The following is a 7,185-nucleotide window of genomic DNA, read 5'->3' as shown; positions in this document are numbered from 1 at the left end:
ATAGGGAAGTGGTCAGGGCTGTTAAACTGGAGCTCTTCGTATTTTAAGAGCAGTCAAGAATTCTGGAAAAACTGGGGGAGGGAAGCCAGGCTTGCAGGTGTGTGGGGTGAAGTCTGGTCCAATAGAGGGAGGCCCAGCCTCTGTGGCTGTGGATAATTCCTTCCGACAGTAACTGGGGACTCCCCAGAGCCCCTCAAAATCCATCGGAGGCTTAGGATGCAGGCCACACCCATTGCCCTGCAGAGAGGTCCACCCCGAGTTCTTAACTGTGCCAGGGATGTGCTTGTGGGCGGGAGTCACTGTGACATAGGACAGAGCCCTCTGTGAGCAACCGCCCGATTCCTGTTTGGCCGTCTGCCCGGCTGGCCACTGGCCTTTCCTCTTCTGCTCGGCAGCCACTGCTGCCCTGACCCGAGGCCTCAGAGATTCTGGGGGGCCTTCCCTCCCTGGCTGGGCTGATTGGCACTCTATAGGCCCAAACTCCTAAATTACTCCCTGTAGTTCATGGAGAGGCACAGGGCTGTGATTAGGTGAGTCAGAGCCCAGGGCAAGGTCGTCCTGGAGGGATGTGCGTCCTGGTGATGTGGCAGGGCAGCCTATGGGGCGGGAGGGGTGCCTGCCAGCTCTCAGAGCCATAGAGATCTCTTGGCTTACATGGCGCTAAGTGAGGCAAAGGTTTGCCAATTGTCCATCAGCTTGGGGCCCTAACACTTCTATTTTTCCCTCTCAGTTATTGGGGTAACCAGGGAAAGCATGTAAAGTGTTACAGGGTAGCATTTGGATGACACATCCTGACCTGTAAGGACGTGTCCACGAGGGATGAATGTCCAAGTGTAGCTACAGTGATGGGTCAGGCCACAAAGACAGGCCTGGGAAGGCCCAGCCTGGATTTAGCTTTTTCTCCTGTAAAATGCTGCTTCAACTAGTCTCACGATTTTCTTGGGGTAGTAAAAATGGGAGAATAGAGACAAAAGTACACATTTGATAAGAGGCCCAATCATGCTTTGGAAGCACTACCTATACGGCAAAGCATTAAGGTATAACCTTAGTGGGTTTGTGTAACTTATTATAACAGTCCCTGCTGTGTTAGCCAAGAATGTGAACATAATCTGTAGTTGGGACAAGAATGTCACACTGATACGTAATCGTTTCGATGTACTGCCTTTTGAACTGATGCCAAAGCGGGTGAGATCCTGATGCCTGTGAGATGGTCAGTGAGTATCCAGATACCTCTCCGGTTTCCAAAGGGGTAGCAAGTTTTACTCCATGAGTTTCTCAGGTTGCATTGTTCCTCTAGAGCCATTCTGCCAGGGACATTCATTGTTTTATTTTTCTCAGTAGGTTTTGTGATGTTTCTCCTAAGACTTTTGTGCTTCTGTCAATAACTTCTACAGTAATTATTCATTTTCTCCAACAGACAGACTGCTCCGTGGGACAAGATTTGTTGATGTGCTGTTACAGCGCAATCCCAGTACATTTTGTGGTGGTGATTCTCCAAAGCATTCTTCGGTGTTTGCTATCGTGTTGCACCATCCATGGGGCAGTCCACACTTGCGGGCTGCCTACTGCTGGGTAATTGTTAAATACCTGCTGTGTCATCTGCGACCGACAGGGTGCATGCCCTCCGATGATGCCTTCCATCATTTCCTCGGTTGGTTGTTCCTGAGTACGTTTTCATTTCTTAGGTGCCTGTCATAATGTTTAGTGGTGAATGCATGATCTGGGATCAACTAAACAAATTTTCAGTCCAGACCAAACACCTCACTTTATTTTGGTCGCAAGTCAGACATTGCTTTATCTGGATGGTTTTGTCTAAACTGTTTCAGTAGCTACCTATAGATTTTTCAGTCGTCCTGTTTACATGTGTTCCTGGGTCTTTTTCTTCCCCGTCTTTTTATGGAGGTAAGATACACATAATGTAAAATTTACCACCTGAACCTGTTTTTTTTTTTTTTTTTTTTTTTGCGGTACGCGGCCCTCTCACTCCCGTGGCCTCTCCCGCTGCGGAGCACAGGGTCCGGACGCGCAGGCTCAGCGGCCATGGCTCACGGGCCCAGCCGCTCCGCAGCATGTGGGATCTTCCCGGACCGGGGCATGAACCCGTGTCCCCTGCATCAGCAGGCGGACTCTCAACCACTGCGCCACCAGGGAAGCCCCTGAACCATTTTTATGCATACAGTTCAGTAGTATCCAATACATTTGTAATGTCATACAACCGTCACCACCATCCATCTCCAGAACCCATTTCACCTTGTAAAACTGAACCTCTAAATCCATTAAACAATAACTCCCCATTCCTCTCTGCCCCCAGCCCCTGGCAACCACCATTCTCCTTTCTGTCTCTATGAACTTGACTATGCTAAGCACCCCCCTTAAGGGGAATCTTACAGTATTTGTCTTTTTGTAGCTGGCTTATTTCACTTAGTGTAATGTCTTCAAATTTCATCCATATTGCAGCACATGTCAGAATTTCCTCTTTGAAGAGTAGTTTTTCTAACAGATTCGCCTGTTCAGTTTTCAGCCTTTAATGCAAAACTGCCATAATTTTCACAGACCAACTAAGTTGCTATGATACTCGCTGAAGACATGCCTCGTTTTGCAGTCACGGAGCAGTATCTATTGTCAGTGTGAATTACTTCCTTTCCACCTGAGAAACTGGGGGATTTCCAGTAGGAGCATTTCCACAGAGAGTTATTCATTAACACCTTGACGTTCCATACAATCTCTGAGTCAGGCCACTTTATAATACCACAAATCTGTTTGAACAGACACAACAAGTGGCCATAGTTGTCTAAATCTCATTGCTTGTGTTGAGGCGAGTTCTTAATTTTTTTTGTTTTCAATAGAGTGAGATGTTTTCATCAGCTTCTCTTATTCACCTAGATGGTATCTGCTGTGTACAAGACAGTGAACCAAGGTAAACAGAGACCCATCTACTCTCTCCACATCTGCTGGCACAGGTGGACAGCAGGTGGACAAGATAAGTCAGTGCTATACACGTCTGTAAATGCTTCATCTTATGGGATTTGGAGGGCTAACTATCCTCAGAAGGGAACCCCAAACCTTGCAGTCTTTTTGGGCAGGAACTAAATCTTCACCCCCTCCTGCCATAAAATCTGCCAGTTTATTATGACCAGCATTTTAAAATTTCTCCTTGTACTGAATTTTCAATCGTCTAAATGAGTGATTTTTTTGGCGTGGGGGTGCAGGGCGATGTCAAACTGGGAGGGCGCTGTGTAATTTGAAAAAGCGTTTTCTCTAGTCTACTATCATTTCATCTTTATAAAGTTAAAAACAGAACTTACTACTTCCAGAGGGCCACTCAGAGAAAGCCCAACATCTTTCCTGGAGGGTACAGAGATATAGATTCAGTATCAGTTATTCTCAGGGGGAGGGAAGAGCACACTGTCTTTATCAAGAGTTGTTCTTTCACAATTTGGTTCGGTTTGCATCTCTTTTTGGCAGAGTGCATCTGTACCAGGGCGCGCGGGGGACCTGACAGACCTGTCAGGTACACCGACTGGATTTGGAAACGAACCCATCTCCTGGCAGACCAGGGAGCCTGGTGCTGGTCTGTGCTGCTTTGCCCGACTTTGCAAAAGAGAGCCTTTCTCAGCACCCTGTCTTTAAAGACGGGAGAAGCCAAACGGAGGATGGGTGCCTAGTCCCTTGCTCTTGAAGGCAGAGGCTGTTTGATTTAGAGAGTAGGAAATAGCCAGGAAAAAAAAGGAGAAAAAAGAAAACCACACACACACACACACACAACCTGAATACAGAAAGGATTCCTTAGGAGAGGAGGGGCAGGCGGGAAATTGCAACCTTATCCCCTGGGACTTGGGCTCAGGAGCGGAGCCTCCAGGTTCAGTGAACCCGTTAGTAACATGAACTTGGTTGCCGTATTTCTCAGCCTGAGCTCATGCATTATTTACCTGTTGTAAGTAAACCGGCTTCTCCCAGCGTTGCTAGGGAAACCACTTTGATTTAGCGAGTTGGGTCTTACTTTCCAACTAAAACACTGCAGAACGAGAGGAGGGAGAGGGCGAATGCTGGGTCCCAGAGGCTTGGGGTGTGGATCAACGAAGGGGAGACCCCGCTTCCCCCCTGCTCCCCGGGAGCCCCACGCCTGCCGTGTCCTGCTTCTCTGAGTCCCCCCTCTTTTTTATTTTTTTACATCTTTATCGGAGTATAATTGCTTTACAATGGTGTGTTAGTTTCTGCCTTATAACAAAGTGAATCAGTTATACATATACATATGTTCCCATATCCCCTCCCTTTTGCATCTCCCTCCCACCCTCCCCATCCCACCCCTCTAGGTGGTCACAAAACACCGAGCTGAACTCCCTGTGCTATGCGGCTGCTTCCCACTAGCTAGCTATTTTACATTTGGTAGTGTATATATGTCCATGCCTCTCTCTCGCTTTGTCACAGCTTACCCTTCCCCCTCCTCATATCCTCAAGTCCATTCTCTAGTAGGTCTGTGTCTATATTCCTGTCTTACCCCTAGGTTCTTCATGACATTTTTTTTTTTCTTTTTTTTCCAGGCCCTCCAGGAAGGGGGAAGAATGAGCAAATCCAAAGGAGCAAGGTGTGTGTCTTCTGAGGTCCTGTGAAGGCCACTTGCTGGTCTCACTCTGCCTGCTTTCAGAGAGATACACATCAGTTTGTGTTGCGCTGGGGCGGGGGGTAGGGATCACGTTTCCCCAGAGGCTGTTTCCCAGGTGAATCAGCCTTGGGAAGCCAACTCCATACACACAGGTAAAGTGGTCCTCCCTCCTGCCAAACTCGCTTGGGCTCCTATTGCGTGAGTGCCCTCCTGGACCAGACAGCTGTGCTCTCATGGACCAGGCAGCTGTGGTGGCTGAGGAAGGCTCGGGCTGATAGTTGGGGGGCCCTGGGTGCAAGTCTCACTGCTTTTATTTATGTTGGGAATTGGAGCAAGTTATGTAGTCTTTCTGCCTCTCCATTCCCACCTCCGGGAGATGGACACTAGTGTCTGCCGGGGAGAGGCTGGGTGGAGGTTGCCGAGGAAGTGATCTGGGAGCCCGGTCCATGCCCAGGCCTGAATTGTGGGTGAGGGACACTGGCCAGCACTACTGCCTCTTTGCTGTTCTTGACAGCAAGGCTCAGGCAGCTCGTCCGCCTCCCTTCCTCCTCTCCACAGCTATCGATTTTTCCCTTCCTTCCTTTATTCTATTTGTGGCTTCCCTAGCCCCTCACAATTGCATTATTTCTGCAGAAGCACATGGAACGACAAGGCCTGCTGTGCACGTCAGCCGCCGGGCCCTCCTCCATGCCCGCAGGTCCGTGCTGTTCCCTGTCCAGGACCTTGTTGCCTTTCGGTGCGAAAATGGCACCTTCTGGTCGTTTCCAGGGTCTCTGTTTTTTTTTTTTTTTTGCGGTGCGCGGGCCTCTCACTGTTGTGGCCTCTCCTGTTGCAGAGCACAGGCTCCGGACGCGCAGGCTCAGCGGCCATGGCTCACGGGCCCAGCCGCTCCGCGGCACTTGGGATCTTCCCGGACCGGGACACGAACCCGTGTCCCCTGCTCTCAACCACTGCGCCACCAGGGAAGCCCCAGGGTCTCTGTTTTGACGGTGAGGAAGCTGCTATTTGTTAGGTGAGTGTGTGGGTAGCAGGACTGCCTGAGTAATGCAGACCCAAGCGATGGCAGGAGTATACTCACTCCTGCAGTGACAAATATTTAAGCACCAACTCTAACTCGGGGGAACTTTGAGTTTTTGCTAAACTACAGTGAGCCGATATGTTCAAAGGACAAAGAAACCAGCTTCCTAGGTATCACTAACTTAACTTTTAGCAACATCTTTCTAGATTTGCTTTCGTTTTCCTGGGGCTATTTTGTTATTTTTCAAGCTTAGGGCTAAGTCTTACTTAGCTACTGGTGAGATTAGAATATAGGTGTTAATTACGTCCTCAACATTTCTGCTTTTCCATTAGGTGCTAAATATCCCCAAGTGACTTAGTTTCTCTCCACTTAAGCCTGTTCACCTGCTGCAGGCCCCTGTGCCTCCCGTTTTCTCTCTGTGAACCAGGCCGTGTGGCCAGGAGGTCCGCGTGTGTCTTCCCTGTTCTGCCCGCGGCTTCGCTGACGTCATCCATCCAGAGCTGGTCCTGTGGGCTCCAAACTGGCTTCTTAAACAGACCTCATTTCTTCCAAACTAAATGACAGGGAGAGCACAGGACACCTCACAGACCTCTTCTGGCTGCAGGGGCTCTTTTGAGAGGAAAGGGGGAATCCATCCCTGAGGAAGGGGCCAAATGAAGAGCAGAGGGAAGGGGCTAAGGGCCAGATGTTCTTAAATGTTAGCACATTGAAATGCACAGGGCACTGAGCCTGCCCGGGGTGGGGGGGTGGATTTCTGATTCAGGAGTGCTGGTGCAGGGCTGGGGAATTTTCATTTCAGCAAGTTCGTGGAAGATGCTGAGACCCTTCCAGTGCTGGAACCACTGTTCAAGGCAGGAGGGACCCCAGCGGAGGCCTTGAGGCAGGAAAGAGCTTGGTGGGTTCAAGGGCTAGAAAGGAGTCCAGTGTGGCTGGAGGACAAAGAACAAGGCGCTGTAGAGGTAGGCACGGGCCGTGCCATGTGGTGAGGACGCGCACACACACACACACACACACACACACACACACACACTCTGGAGAGGTAGGCAGGGGCCATGCCATGTGGTGAGGACACACACACACACACACACACTGGAGAGGTAGGCAGGGGCCATGCCATGCGGTGAGGACACACACACACACACACACACACACTGGGTGAGATTTTTGAAGTGAGGAGGGCTAAGACCTGATTTGCATTTGCATTTGTTATTTTATTGATATTTGAGTCTCTTCACAGTTACCCCACTGTGAGCTCTGTGCCTTTGACCTCTGGAACCACAGCACCTTCCACAGCACTGAGAACAGAGTAGATCCTGGATAAACTTTATTATGTGCCAGACACTGTACTCAGCTCTTCATGAGTATATCTCATTTAATCCTCCTAAAGACCCCGTGAAAGAGGAGCGATTATGATCCCATTTCACAGATGAGGAACACTGAGGGTCATATAACTAGGGAATAACAGACTGTATGTGAACCCAGCACTGTACCAATGCAGGAGCTGAGCCCTGGCCTCCATCCCACTCTGCTTCTTCTACTCCATGTTGCCCTTGTAAATGAGTGA

This window comes from Lipotes vexillifer, unplaced genomic scaffold, assembly GCF_000442215.2.
Source record: "Lipotes vexillifer unplaced genomic scaffold, Lipotes_vexillifer_v1.1 scaffold1383, whole genome shotgun sequence".
Lineage (NCBI taxonomy): Eukaryota > Metazoa > Chordata > Mammalia > Artiodactyla > Lipotidae > Lipotes > Lipotes vexillifer.
The sequence above is the reverse complement of the archived record's forward strand: the minus strand, read 5'-3'. Positions refer to the sequence as shown.